Here is a 16092-nt window from a genome sequence, read left to right on the forward strand (position 1 = left end):
GGATACGCTTTGGGAGAGCCGTCGCTGCTGAGGGGGATCGCGGTGCTGAGGAGGTTGAGCAGAAAAGAAGCGGTGACCGCCGATGGCTGTCTGAGGAGGTGGAGCTGGAGCGATTGAGATGGAGAGCTCGCTGCCGTGCTCCTGGGTCGAGGAGCGGTGACCACCGGTGGCTGTCTGAGGAGGTGGAGCTGGAGCGATTGAGACGGAGAGCTTTCTGCCGTGCTCCTGGGTCGAAGAGCGGTGACCGCCGGTGGCTGTCTGAGGAGGTGTAGCTGGAGCGATTGAGACGGAGAGCTCACTGCCGTGCTCCTGGGTCGAGGAGCGGTGACCACCTGTGGCTGTCTGAGGAGGTGGAGGTGGAGCTGGAGCGATTGAGACGGAGAGCTCACTGCTGTGCTCCTGGGTCGAGGAGCGGTGACCGCCGGTGGCTGTCTGAGGAGGTGGAGCTGGAGCGATTGAGACGGAGAGCTCGCTGCCATGCTCCTGGGTCGAGGAGGGGTGACCGCCGGTGGCTGTCTGAGGAGGTGGAGCTGGAGCGATTGAGATGGAGAGCTCGCTGTCGTACTCCTGGGTCGAGGGGTGACTGTAGTCCGAGAGTATGGGTTACCATACTTGGCCTTCACCTTTTACTTGAACTTTTTTTCAAAAAGAGATAGAAAGAGGTTAAAAAGAGAAGGATGACTGAAATTAAATGGAAGAAAAACATTAAATCAATCCCTGAAGGTTTTCAGTATGTCTGGAATGGGCTGAAGAGGATGGAGGTTGATAAATGGCAGTGGTCTTCAGATGAACCTGTGCTCTATCTGAACTGGGGACCTTATCAACCTGGGGCCGGTTGCATTAGCTGGACGTAACAAAGTTGGGTGTAAGGTCTAGTTGAGTCAAGGTAAAGTTGAGACGCCTTCTGCGTTACTATGGTTACAACAAATTTGAATTTATTGGCTCCAATGAATAGATGAAAAATTACCGCTGAGCCAGAAAAAAAGAAAATTAAATTACCCAGACTGCAAAACAAGAAAAAATGATTGAGCTATTCAGTAAATATATGCATATTTTGGTATGCATGCATTGGCATAAAATCGAAGAGAAATTAGTACCTGCAGTGTTGGGGACAGAGCTCCTTTAATGTCTGTTACGTGTTGCAACTGTGGTGATAACTCATTGATTAATTCTAACCCTGCTAAAGAGAAAACGTTAAATAAGTTCTCTGCCTTCATATATATCTAGAGAAGTGTTCTTCAACCCTGCTCCTGAAGGACCCCCAACACTGCACGTTTTCTTTGTCTCCCGAATCAAACACTCCTGATTCAACTCATCAGCTCATTAACCCATGTGGTAATGAGCTGATGAATTGAATCAGGTGTGTTTGATTAGGGAGACAAAGAAAACGTGCAGTGTTGGGGGTCCTTCAGGAGCAGGGTTGAAGAACACTGAAAACGCTGCAAAGTCCACTGATCGTGTAGCGTGTATACCAGATGCGCCATTGTCTCAATATTTTTATTTATCTGTATTTTCACCATGGAAACAAGTCAAGACTTCTCACGTTACACCTACCTTTGACTAGGCGTAAGATTTAGACTCAGACATGTGCTACGCCCAGATGGTGCAACAGGTATTTTTTCTATTCAGGACTTAAAACGCATTTTAGGTTAAGTTTAATATTACGACTGGGTGTACGTTCAGCTGGTGCAACTGGCCCCTGGAGGGTCTGGTTGAGACCCCCTTTGAACCTCTAGAGTTGATGCCTGGCAAGCTTCCGACTCTAAACATGATTTTCCTTATTGCTATCACTTAAAAAGAAATGGCGATTTGCAGGCTCTGTTGGTCTAGCCATCCTGCCTAAAATTTGCCCCAGGAATGGTTAAAGTAATCTTGCATTCTCATCCTGACTACCTGCCTAAGGTCCCCTTCACGACCGAACATCCAGTCACTCTTGAGGCCTTCTGTCCTCCGCCGTTCACAAAAGCCGATCGGGAGAGTCTTCACAGAATTTGTCCAGTCGGTGCTCTTCAGACCTACGTCTACCACACTAGCTAATGGCGTAAGTCAGAGCAACTATTTGTTTGTCATGGGGGCCGTAACAGAGGCGGCCCCCACAAAACAGACAATTTCACATTGGGTGAGGGATGCTATTGCCCTTGCCTATGAGGCACGCAGTCAAGCTTCGCCAGTAGGCATCAAGGCAAGGCAAGTTTATTTATATAGCACATTTCATACACAATGGCAATTCAAAGTGATTCACATAGAAGACATTAGAATAATAAAAAGAAATAAGAATAATTAAAAAAGTTTAGAATAAAAAATAAAATGGACAAACAGTGGCACAGTGCTCATTCATTAAATGCACAGCTAAACAGAAGTGTTTTGAGTCTGGATTTGAATGGAGCACATCTGATCTCTTCTGGAAGCTGGCTCCAGCTGCAGGGCTCATTCTACTAGGGGGGATCACTTCTTCCCAAGCCTTGGTGTTGGGTGTTGTGTGTTGGGTGTCGACTCTGTTTCCTTGAATAGACATCACAAGCTCGTGTCTGAGACCTTCTTTGCATTCTTGTGCGCCCACACTACACAACCGTTAGGGGTCCAGACACCCACAGTGTGGCGGTGTTATTCTCGTTCCCATATGTGCTGAATCAAGTATTGAGAGTAGCTTTTGAAAGAAAATGTCTCGGGTTACTTGACTGTAACCCTGTCCCCTGAAAATCGGGAGCAAGATGCAGGGCTTTATTGCCGCACCGAGGATGTCCCAGGACTGCTCTTCAGACAAAATTATACCTGTCAATGCACCTGAGGCACATCTAATTATAGCCTCTGACGTGTGTGCATTCCGATGACGTCACTGTCCGAGGCTATAAAAGTTCAAAGTCAATTCCATTGATGTGTTGCATACATGTAGGGGAGCGCGGGGCACAACCTAACGCAGGGTTAGTTGTAACACGCTTGTTTTAAATACTTCCGCACATGCTTGGATGATGAAACTTTGTTTATTTACTAGTTGCCATATCAACACTATATATAAAAAAAAAATCCGCCAAAATTATTTTTTTTTTGGAAGATATCCATAGACATTAATTAAACCATAGCAAAAGTAAATTTCTTACTTAAGTTAATTTTTCATCTCTATTTTTTGTGTTTATTTAAAATAAGACAAATCTGATATTATTTTAATCTCCAATATGTTATTTCACTAATTCTTGAGAGTCGGGACAAAACGCGTTTTAAAAAACTTTTTTTTTTAAATACACACTATATCAATTAGAGTTATATGTTTATGCAGAGAAAGGTCTTAGCTATTTAACCATGTAAAGGAACACAACCTGGTCTCATAGGATTCCGTGAAATGTCCACGGGCCCTTAACTCAAAATCCGTGGAGCCATCACGGAATCGCCCCAAATTCTGTGATGCGGCCACGGATATTACTCCAGCGCAAGTCAATGACACTGACCTTCCGTGGTCCACACACGGATACCCGTTTCAATGACGGAGTACAGATCTCACTCAATGGACGTGCTTTCTCATTTGGAAACGCAACATTTGAAGTATTTGTTACTTTTCCAACATCAAATGCCATAATGACGTTAACCTATTGCATTGTCCTGTCATCATAAAATTTCGGTTTGTTTCAGTTAGCCTAACCAAAGTCCCGTGATGGCACCATGCACGGACCTCAACAACCTGACCTCACTCATGGACGTTGTAATGTTGCTGGCTTGTTTAGGAACTTATAAGCTTTAGGTCGACTGTGTTGCAATGGCATGTAATTAACTTGATATTTTGTCTCGTCCTGTCATCATAAAATCCAGTTTGATGGCGTTTTACACCTATTGCTCACTTGGCTATGTATAGTCAGATCTAAAATCTGTGGTAGGAGCACGGAGTGAGTCTGTGGTGAGACCACGGATAACTCCAACGCGCAAGTCAATGACACTCATCTTCCGTGGTCCACACACGGATACCCGTTTCAATGAACAGATCTCACTCAATGGACGTGCTTTCTCATTTGGAAACACAACAATTTATTTCTTTTCCAACACCAAATACCATAAAGACTTTAACCTCTCTGTTATTGTAGCTGTTGCATTGTCCTGCCATCATAAAAATTCAGTCTGATTCTGTTAGCCTAACTGAAGTCCCGTGATGGCACCACGGACCTCAACAACCTGAGCTCACTCACTGGATGTTGTAATGTTGCTGGCTTGTTTAGACACTTGAAAGCTTTATGTCGACTGTGTTGCAATTTTGTCTTGTCCTGTCATCATAATATCCAGTTTGATGGCGTTTTACACCTATTGCTTGCTTGGCTATAGTCAGATCTAAAATCTGTGATAGGAGCACGGATTGAGTCTGTGGTGAGACCACGGATAACTCCAACGTTCGTGATATGGTCACGTAATATAATCTATTGATTCGTGCCACGGACACGTTTATTTCGTTATTTTTCGTCTTTCGTGATCACAGCTCGATTATTTCTGCCTGTCGGCTGCAGCAGAGAAGCTGTTTAATCAGCATTTATTCACGAGATCTTATCTTATCGTGGTTTTTGTATTTTTTTTAATGTTATTATTTCGGTCTTATTGCCAGGGAAGCTGGATTGCTATGCTGTTTATTGATATTTTCAAAATTATATTTTACGAAATCGCGCTGAAGAAGTCTCGTTCCGAACACATCGCGATATTTGGCATCAGTTCACGAGTGTCAGCTGTTGGTAAGTAGCCTAGTAAATAGATACCTAAATACGCTGTCCTAATAATGTGTGATATAATGTATTTTCTGTTTGTCGATATTAATCTGCCATTATATCTGCCATTTCCACGGAGACTTTGCGTTTCATTGCTTTCTAATTCAAAATAGGGTGATTACACGTGACACTGCCTGTCACGTGACGTGCTATAGGCCTAGATATATCAGATTAAAAATAGTACAATTAGTTCCAAAGTTGTATTTGTAGTAGAAGCACAGTAAAAACAATACTTACCATGCTTTTACCACTGTAACATTAGTTTTACTGTGATAAGTGTAGTAAAAAGACAGTAATCACAAAACTTACCATGCTTTTACCACACTATTGGTAGTTTTAATGTGATACTTATTGTAAATGCACAGTAACCACAACACTTACCATGCTTTTACCACAGTAACCCTAGTTTTACTGTGATAGGGCGTGGTAAAAGGACAGTAACCACAAAATTTACCATGCTTTAAACCTCAGTAACCTTAATTTTACTGTGATTGGTGTAGTAAAGGACAGTAATCACAAAATTTACCATGCTTTAAACCTCAGTAACCTTAGTTTTACTGTGATTGGTGTAGTAAAGGACAGTGATCACAAAATTTACCATGCTTTTACCTGTATTGATAGTTTTAAAGTGATATTTGTTGTAAATGCATATTAACCACAACACTTGCCATGCTTTTAATGCTTTATAATGTAACATCCAATATTTGTAAGGTAAATCAGTACTTTTTCCTTTAAATAATCCTATATATTGTACATAATGATATTTTCTTTTCTCTTTTTTCAGCTGAAAAGACCAAAGGGGCCTTTCGGACTCAGTCAGCCCATTATTGTTGGAGGAGAAGTAAACGGAGGAGACGGACAGCTGCAAAGGCAAATATTCGCAATGGTATGTATGTGTTAGTTTTAACCCTAAATCAAACATTTTATCAAGCATTTGTTGTTTCTTAAAACTTTTCTCACAAAACCCATAGCCCAATCAGGACAAACATAGTCTGAAAGACTTAATAATTCACAAGATTTAACAGGTTGTCAAATTCGTACGATCTCGTACATATTTGTATACTCATACACAATCTTGCAGCTTTTACTCCTAGTGCTGTCATTGGCTACTGCCTCAATTCCTGTACATATTTATCGCGATATTTGTAAATCAGTTGCGCCACTTCTTGGAAAGTTGTCGGATGTCACACACACTGTCAGAAAGTTTATATTAATTGCAAATTGGTCCCGTCTGTTTATGTTCCAGTGATGCATGATGTCTCTCCACACCTCATAACCTACCTCTGTTTGCAAGAGTGGAAAAGCTTATGTGACTTGTCACATGACATCAGATACCCGATTATTTTGTCATAATCAGATCAGTAACACTGCTCATAACTGTCCCGTTTGCATGTAAATCATTTTCATATGATTATTGCTTGCTATTAAAGACATACTTTTATTCATAGAAATGACCACATATCAGTGAACTTATTACATAAAAATGCTTTTAACATTTAATTATGCAACACTCTTTACAGAAAACATATCCCACGGTTATGGATAAACTCACAACGTCATCATCAAGTCCTGTGCTGGGAACATTGGGCAACAAGTGTCCTCCAGCGTATTCGATCCGTGGCCAAGTTCTTCACATCTTTCCATGGGACACTGACATTCTTCAGATCTTCGTGAAACATCTGTCTATGTGTCTTCCTTGGTCTTCCCTGTCTCCTGCATCCTTCTGGTGGTGTCCACTTCCTAACTGTCTTTGGGTGTTGTTGTTTGGGCATGTGTAGGATGTGTCCAGCGAGGTGCACCCTTTGCTGTCACAGTTTCTGAAAGTCTTCATGTGGAGTCCCACTCCTCCTCAGGATCACTTCGATATATGCAGAACCAATATTGAATATAGTGATTTATCTTTTTTCATATTGTTAAAGCATTTTGTTTTCTCTTTTCAGCTTCATGAACTGTACTTGATTTCTGCCTAATGCCTTTATAAAAAAGGGTCAGTGCTCATCAGGTGTTTTGCTAAAGGACATATTCATTGCATAGTTACGATAAAAGTGACCAATAATCACAAGGATATAGAATGAAAGTTGAGAATGTAAAATGCTGTGCTTATGTTTTTGCCTAATTGTTCTTTAAAGCGACGAAACAAATTTTCACATAACAAAGTTGAATCTCATCTTTTGGTTGGTAAATATATAACTTCATCATAGCAAATTTTTTTTAACGTTAATGTATGTGTCACTATAATAGATTGCTCCTGTATCTGGATATTTTTAATTAACTGATTTTATACTGTTGTGCTGTAGTTTTGGTGTTACATTTGTCTTTAAACAGTTTGACATTAAATATTGGAATAAGCTTTCAAAATTGTGTCCATTCATTGTGCTTTTGTTACATTTATTTGAATATAATTGATATATCTTTGACTACATACACTGTAAATGTTAGAAGCACTTTAGTAGGCCTACATGCAATTATCTTTAATTAAAATACTGCAAAACTACTCCTGCTGTTGGCCATTGCTTAGAAAAAAGTTTCTCTTTCAAATGTATTTATGCATCAGTCTAATAAAATAAGCAAATTTGTGTCATTGATCATGTGAACTCGTTTTTGGATGGTAACCACACAAAGGAGTCTTTTGTTTTTAAATATGAGTTTTGTGATTTAATTAGAAATAATACGTTTAACAGCCTAAATATTTAATATTTAAGGTATCTATCCCTGCAGCCGGAACCAGAAGAGATCTGTCATCATTTACCATAAATGGGCATGTAAGTGTGATGCATATGTTCAGCTGGGTTTTTATTGGCTGTGTGTTTATCGCAGAACTCGCTGTGATTGGACAATCGTTTAACCCATATAAAACGGCGCTTCATGTGACAAAGTATGGTTTGGTATTATTATTACATTAGTTATACATTAAGCTAACTATAAAGTGTCTCTATAATGTGAGAAATTACTCCTTTACCGAGATCCTAACCCTAACCCTAAGCATGTCTGCACATTTCAATGAACTACAGAACAATGCTTCCTGTTCCACTGATAGAATGACAGAGATATGTGGGTAATGTAGTTTAAAACGTTTAGTAATAAAACAATAAATGTTAAATAAATCATATATTTAATGGAAAACTGGATATCTAAATCTGTTCATTGTGCAAACCTTTATGACATATATAAGGGACAGGCTGAAATTTGATATTTTACTGTGAGCATTTTAAAAATAACTTTATGGCAGCTTTACATATATATCTGAAAACTGTGGCCAACATTATTTATTATACATAGCATAAGCAGTCGTCCTGCCGATTTTCTCTTTGATACACTAACCGGACTTTGAGTTACAGCCATTTGAAATGTGCATTTGTTTGCTCTTCTGGGGGCCATTGCTGGGCCGTACAATCTACACAGATCTACACACACTATTACTATTACGCAAGGGTAATGCACCATTCAGTAAAACAACAAAAAAAACAGTGCCAACATTTCCTTTTCACCCCCTCTGATTGCTGCATGCTTATATGCCTGACATCAGTGATATATGCTATATATCTGCAGTGATATATATCATTCGAAAAGCAGTTGTAGATGTACTAGAATGATCAACATGGATCATCTTCAATTAAGCGTTAAGTATTATAGCAAGATAGCCCACTGGAGCCTCTTGTTATTCACATAGCTTCCTTTTATTTAACTGCAAACTGGCATACATGCAAGTATGTGCAACTTTTGTTGCATTGTTGTCCCAAATATCATTAACCAGATCTAAATTTTTTTATGTCCCAAGTAAAAGAATCTTGGTCATTAATTATATGTAGTAATTTATAAGTTATTAATTATATGTAGGCCTAGTTATTTATTAATTAATTAAACTAAAGAAATAAGAAATTAAAATTTCTCAAATAAAAATGTCTATTTACTGTCCCAAACACCACTTTCAATACACAGTAGTCACCATACTTTATTAAACAACACTTTATTGGAGGACAAAGCATAAAGTTAATAAAGTAGCATAAAGACAAATGAGATTCAAGATAAATAAAAATGTGTCTTCAAAATACATTAACATCATAATAGTCCATTCACAGCTGCTGAAGCCATAAAATTAGTGCCAGAGAATCATATTCAGTCACCTACAGAAAACAGATTTGATAGTGTTGGAAAATAATGATTCATTATCACAGCTAAACTGGTTTCTTGCTCTTCCCTGTACGTCTCTATCGTGTTCGTGTTCTTCTTCCTCGTCTAAACAGTTTGTTCAGTTGAAGAACAGAAGATGTGATCACTGATGTGGTGTAGCTTTTCTCAACCAGAGGAAGAAGTCTCAACATCCCATTGTCAGGCGTTCTCCAGTCCTGGTCTGAAAGTAAAACAGAAAACAGAAACCATTCAAATGAAGTTGTTTAATGGACAGTCGGGTCAGCTTACGTTCTGCGTTTTTTAAAGCAGTGATGGTTTACTCTGGCCCTCAGCGTCCACTGTCCTGCAGATTTAGCTCCGACCTCAAACCCTCCTGCCTATTGTCTAGAAGTAAACTTAAAGACTTTGGTTAAAATTTTCAGATGTGCTCAATTAGGGTTGGAGGTTATCTCTTAATTAACCTCAAAAAGTAGAATGCAAAGGGCCAGAGTTTCCTGTTCCTTACATAAATCCTTACACAAAGCAGCAGTCAGTACATTATATAATATACACATTTAAGTATTATATATAGATATATAATATATAATATTGGAGCACATAATATAAGCCAAGTACTGAACAAAAACTGTTTTACCCATATCAACAGCAACCTATTTTAAAAGATTTTTAAGAAAGGCATGGTCTCTTTTGAGCCTTTGCCAGTGATGCTTGATTTCTTTCCAGACAACATACTCTTCTGTCACTTGTTTCAAGAGCTTCACATGATCAAAAACCAAGTGATAACCTGTACAATGTAAATTTGTCAACATCAAATTATGTACTACATTTTACAGCATTGTTTCAATTCAAGACATAACAATGGACTCGCTCACTTTTCTGTCGTCTTTGGGCACCAGATGTTCCTTTCCTCACCCGAAACAAAGGACTTAGTCGATTAGCTTGCGTTGATATAAGGACTGGTCTTCCTTCTCTGCTGTAAAACAAGAAAGTCTCGACTTACTCTATGTGCAATTACTATTGTTCCTGAAACATAAATTAAGACAGTATTAAATAAGTTAATTTACCATATGATTCAGGAGAAAACATTTGATGAGTAAATACTGATTGCAATATTCTAGAAACTTCATCTGGAAAGGGCTGATCACGGCAAGATTCACTGCGACTCACTAGTAGCTCTTGTAATGGTTGGCTCTTAAAAGAGCTGTTGAGATTGATATTGGTAGTAATCCTGCAAAACAGAAAGGAAGGTAATTTTAATACATTACTTGCAAATAGTCAGTTTATAACTGTATGATATGTTTTCTGTAAAGAGTGTTGCATAATTAAATGTTAAAAGCATTTTTATGTAATAAGTTCACTGATATGTGGTCATTTCTATGAATAAAAGTATGTCTTTAATAGCAAGCAATAATCATATGAAAATGATTTACATGCAAACGGGACAGTTATGAGCAGTGTTACTGATCTGATTATGACAAAATAATCGGGTATCTGATGTCATGTGACAAGTCACATAAGCTTTTCCACTCTTGCAAACAGAGGTAGGTTATGAGGTGTGGAGAGACATCATGCATCACTGGAACATAAACAGACGGGACCAATTTGCAATTAATATAAACTTTCTGACAGTGTGTGTGACATCCGACAACTTTCCAAGAAGTGGCGCAACTGATTTACAAATATCGCGATAAATATGTACAGGAATTGAGGCAGTAGCCAATGACAGCACTAGGAGTAAAAGCTGCAAGATTGTGTATGAGTATACAAATATGTACGAGATCGTACGAATTTGACAACCTGTTAAATCTTGTGAATTATTAAGTCTTTCAGACTATGTTTGTCCTGATTGGGCTATGGGTTTTGTGAGAAAAGTTTTAAGAAACAACAAATGCTTGATAAAATGTTTGATTTAGGGTTAAAACTAACACATACATACCATTGCGAATATTTGCCTTTGCAGCTGTCCGTCTCCTCCGTTTACTTCTCCTCCAACAATAATGGGCTGACTGAGTCCGAAAGGCCCCTTTGGTCTTTTCAGCTGAAAAAAGAGAAAAGAAAATATCATTATGTACAATATATAGGATTATTTAAAGGAAAAAGTACTGATTTACCTTACAAATATTGGATGTTACATTATAAAGCATTAAAAGTGTCACAGGCCGGGGTGGGCCAATCAGGCTGCACCCACCCCTGGAACCCCTTTCACCCTTGGGGGGTCGGACAGAGGCCAAGCAAGACAACAACAGACAGAATAATCAAAAAGGTATATTTTATTTATGAATTAGAAGGTTAAAAGTCTTAAAAGGTAGAGGTCCGGTGAGTAGGATTTCTTCGGTTCCCAGGCCAGAAAGGGAGACTAAAGGGGTTCGTGGAATTGCCGTCAGGTAAGTGTATGGTACGTATGTCTCGGAAGGAGGAAGAGAAAGGGGGGGGGGTTTACGGCCAGGAGCGTGGGTCTTCTGACCAAGGTCTTTCACCGCCCACCAGACGGCGGCGGCTTTCCCTTCCGTCTTTCCCAAAGGCGGACAAACGCACAGGGCAGGCGAAAGGATGACCAACTGGATTCTTTTACTGTAGAGCAGCCAATGGCAGTTTCTCACAGTCTTCCTCAGAGGCGGGCTTACACACAGAGCTGATAAGAGGAGTTAATTCTGCAAAGCAGACAGGTGAGCATTCATGTAAATCTTCGTGGTTCACATAAGACAAGGGACTTACAACTGGAGTCTTTCACTGCAAAGCAGCCGATGAACAGTTTCTCACAGTCTTCCTCAGAGGCGGGCTTATACACAGAGCTGGTGAGAGGAGTTAATTCTGCAAAGCAGACAGGTGAGCATTCATGTAAATCTTCGTGGTTCACAGAAGACAAGGGACTTACAACTGGAGTCTTTCACTGCAAAGCAGCCGATGAACAGTTTCTCACAGTCTTCCTCAGAGGCGGGCTTATACACAGAGAACTGGAGTCTTTCACTGCAAAGCAGCCGATGAACAGTTTCTCACAGTCTTCCTCAGAGGCGGGCTTACACACAGAGCTGATAAGAGGAGTTAATTCTGCAAAGCAGACAGGTGAGCATTCATGTAAATCTTCGTGGTTCACATAAGACAAGGGACTTACAACTGGAGTCTTTCACTGCAAAGCAGCCGATGAACAGTTTCTCACAGTCTTCCTCAGAGGCGGGCTTATACACAGAGCTGGTGAGAGGAGTTAATTCTGCAAAGCAGACAGGTGAGCATTCATGTAAATCTTCGTGGTTCACAGAAGACAAGGGACTTACAACTGGAGTCTTTCACTGCAAAGCAGCCGATGAACAGTTTCTCACAGTCTTCCTCAGAGGCGGGCTTATACACAGAGAACTGGAGTCTTTCACTGCAAAGCAGCCGATGAACAGTTTCTCACAGTCTTCCTCAGAGGCGGGCTTATACACAGAGCTGGTGAGAGGAGTTAATTCTGCAAAGCAGACAGGTGAGCATTCATGTAAATCTTCGTGGTTCACAGAAGACAGGGGACTTACAACTAGAGTCTTTCACTGCAAAGCAGCCGATGAACAGTTTCTCACAGTCTTCCTCAGAGGCGGGCTTATACACAGAGAACTGGAGTCTTTCACTGCAAAGCAGCCGATGAACAGTTTCTCACAGTCTTCCTCAGAGGCGGGCTTACACACAGAGAACTGGAGTCTTTCACTGCAAAGCAGCCGATGAACAGTTTCTCACAGTCTTCCTCAGAGGCGGGCTTACACACAGAGCTGGTGAGAGGAGTTAATTCTGCAAAGCAGACAGGTGAGCATTCATGTAAATCTTCGTGGTTCACAGAAGACAGGGGACTTACAACTGGAGTCTTTCACTGCAAAGCAGCCGATGAACAGTTTCTCACAGTCTTCCTCAGAGGCGGGCTTATACACAGAGCTGGTGAGAGGAGTTAATTCTGCAAAGCAGACAGGTGAGCATTCATGTAAATCTTCGTGGTTCACAGAAGACAGGGGACTTACAACTGGAGTCTTTCACTGCAAAGCAGCCGATGAACAGTTTCTCACAGTCTTCCTCAGAGGCGGGCTTATACACAGAGAACTGGAGTCTTTCACTGCAAAGCAGCCGATGAACAGTTTCTCACAGTCAATGATTCAGTATTTCACAACGTTTTTCTTCTCTGTAAGATATATCATAGTTAACTTCTTCACACAATCACAGTATTGTAATGCAGGTCAGTAGATAGGCTCCAGCAGATTTAAGTGTATAAATTCACACAACGAGACCGTGCATCACATCACTTCATCACTGTAAGTCATCACTCCAAGGGGAAATACAAAGCTTAAGGCCGTTGCCCATTTCCTAATCCGCATTTACAGCAACCATCTTCATATATGAAAAGTCAGCGATCGAATCTTGTACTCACAGTTCTCATCAAGTTTTCCTTATTCCAGCGTCTTCCCTCTTTCCACGAACGTACCTGAATCAACACCTGCCCTTGAATGACCGTGCCCGCAGCCCATTCACTCTCATCACAGCTCAGCCCCGAACTCAGCTCCAAACATTGCTGTAAGCACTGCACAGGCACCACCCCAAAAACACACCGCAGCTTCCCTTTACCTCTCCTTTTATGCTCCTCTTAGACAACGTGTCTCATTCTCAGCCCTCGCTCACCTCGGGCCCAGCTGCCGGTGATCTCGGATAATTAATTCCTGTTTACGGGGCGCTTACGCTGGTTCAGGCTGTGTAGGTGTTTCACTGTTTAGGTTCCGGGGGAGTCGCGACAAATTTTAGTTCCGCTTTACAGGGGACTGATGTATTTAGTCACCCCGTGACAAAAGCATGGCAAGTGTTGTGGTTAATATGCATTTACAACAAATATCACTTTAAAACTATCAATACAGGTAAAAGCATGGTAAATTTTGTGATCACTGTCCTTTACTACACCAATCACAGTAAAACTAAGGTTACTGAGGTTTAAAGCATGGTAAATTTTGTGATTACTGTCCTTTACTACACCAATCACAGTAAAATTAAGGTTACTGAGGTTTAAAGCATGGTAAATTTTGTGGTTACTGTCCTTTTACCACGCCCTATCACAGTAAAACTAGGGTTACTGTGGTAAAAGCATGGTAAGTGTTGTGGTTACTGTGCATTTACAATAAGTATCACATTAAAACTACCAATAGTGTGGTAAAAGCATGGTAAGTTTTGTGATTACTGTCTTTTTACTACACTTATCACAGTAAAACGTTTCGGTTACTCACGTAACCTCTGTTCTCTCTAGAAGAGGGAACGAGTATTGCGTAGTTAGCTTACGCTACGGGAAAGCCTTTCTTTCTCGAGATACTGAAGCCAAAAATTATCCTTAATTTTTATAATCTTGTCAACGCAGTGCGGCAGCCTGCAGACCTAGGGCAAGCTAACTAGCGTGCCCATTGGCTGCCCTGCGGCAACTGCAGCAGCCTACCGCTGAGCCCTTGGCGTGACGTCACGACCAATGAGCGCGCTTGGCGCGCTTAATGCGTCACAGCCCGCGAAAAGGGGTGTGGCTTAGCGTATATAAACAGGGCTCGGAGGCTGCTTCTCTGGTTTCTGTCGCATGAAGCGAAATGAGCTCGTGGCGCGAGCACGGCGGGCTACGCAATACTCGTTCCCTCTTCTAGAGAGAACAGAGGTTACGTGAGTAACCGAAACGTTCTCTTACGAGAGGTTCTCTCGTATTGCGTAGTTAGCTTACGCTACGGGAACGCCCTTGTCAACGCCGTGCGCGCCCAGCATCCACTGAATGAGTCCCAGGGAGAGCCCGGGGAACGTGATAGCGGAGAGCCGGGCAGCCCGAAGAGGGCTAGCGCCGTACATAAGCACACACTAGGGGGTTAGGAGCGGCACGGCCGGTCCTAACTGCCAATTCCCTGTATAGTGCAGCTCAACCAGTAGAGCTAAATCACACAACGTAGCCCGCGCACAGATAGTGGGCTGGCATACGCGAGACTTAGACTGATAAGACTTTCGCCTGCAAGGCGGGAACATCCAGGTTGTAAAACCTAACAAACGTGGAGGGGGAGGCCCAGCCTGCCGCTGCACAAATGTCATGAATGGGAATCCCGCTGGACCATGCCCACGACGAGGCCATGCCTCTAGTGGAATGAGCTCGAACGCCCAATGGGCACTGCAGGTCTTTAGACGCATAAGCAGCAGCAATAGCGTCCACTATCCATCTGGACAGGCTGTGTTTCGAGGCGGCGAGACCCTTGGTGCGCCCACCAAACGAAACAAAGAGCTGATCCGAGCGCCTGAAAGCGGCGGACCGTGAAATGTAGTTTCTCAACGCCCTGACCGGGCAGAGGAGATTACTATCGGCCTCGCTGCCGTGCGTCGGCAGGGCTGAGAGGGAAATGACCTGTGCTCTGAAGGGAGTGCCCAAAATTTTTGGAACGTACCCATGCCTCGGTCTGAGAATGACTTTGGAGTCATTAGGTCCGAACTCGAGGCACGCGGCGTTAACAGATAACGCGTGAAGGTCTCCCACTCGTTTGACTGACGACAGTGCTATCAGAAAAACGGTTTTGAGCGTGAGGTATTTCATATCCACAGTTTCCAAGGGTTCGAAGGGATGCGCTCTCAGGGCCTCCAAGACCAGAGAGAGATCCCACATAGGAACCGAGGGGGGTCGCGGGGGGTTCATCCTCCTGGCTCCCCTAAGGAAGCGGATGACGAGCTCGTTCCTTCCTAATGCGCGGCCCTGCTCAGAAACCGAGAGCGCTGAAATGGCCGCAACATAGACTTTGAGCGTGGAGGGGGACCTGCCCGCGTCCAGTAGCTCTTGAAGGAAACACAGTACTCGCGATACCCCACATGTCTGTGGATCGAGCCCCTTAGCAGTGCACCATGTGTTAAACACTGACCATTTCGACATGTAGAGCCGCCTCGTAGAGGGGGCTCTAGATTGTATGATCGTGTTCATGACCCCGTCTGGCAGATTAGCGTGTAATCGTTGAGGCTCCACGCATGCAGAGACCAGCGCTCTGGATGGGGATGCCATATCGATCCGCGTGCTTGAGAGAGGAGGTCTCTCCTCACCGGTATCGGCCAGGGGGCTGAGTCTGCCAGCTGTATTAGATCCGGGAACCAAGCTTGGTTCTCCCAGCATGGGGCTATGAGGAGCACTGAGTGGCGCGCTTCCCTGATTCTCTCGATGACCTGAGGCAGCAGAGAGACCGGGGGAAAAGCGTACAACGGGCCGCTGGGCCAGATCTGGGCC

The 16092-nt window shown here is 42.3% G+C and overlaps 1 long non-coding RNA gene across 7 annotated transcripts; it reads right to left on the reverse strand.

Annotated features, from left to right (window-relative positions):
- Nucleotides 1-8670: 8670 nt before the first annotated feature.
- On the reverse strand, nucleotides 8671-13572 carry LOC308707735. 7 transcript variants are annotated; one of them, XR_014032208.1, is made up of 6 exons: nucleotides 13255-13567; nucleotides 12851-13008; nucleotides 10804-10905; nucleotides 9932-10095; nucleotides 9740-9840; nucleotides 8671-9087 (listed from the first exon to the last, which is right to left on the reverse strand). It is a non-coding gene; the product is annotated as an uncharacterized lncRNA (long non-coding RNA). The 7 variants fall into 7 exon arrangements; XR_014032209.1 differs by having other exon boundaries at nucleotides 12691-13008; nucleotides 13255-13553; XR_014032210.1 differs by having other exon boundaries at nucleotides 12851-12942; nucleotides 13255-13541.
- Nucleotides 13573-16092: the final 2520 nt, after the last annotated feature.

This window comes from Scardinius erythrophthalmus (assembly GCF_964197995.2).
Source record: "Scardinius erythrophthalmus genome assembly, chromosome: 2".
NCBI lineage: Eukaryota > Metazoa > Chordata > Actinopteri > Cypriniformes > Leuciscidae > Scardinius > Scardinius erythrophthalmus.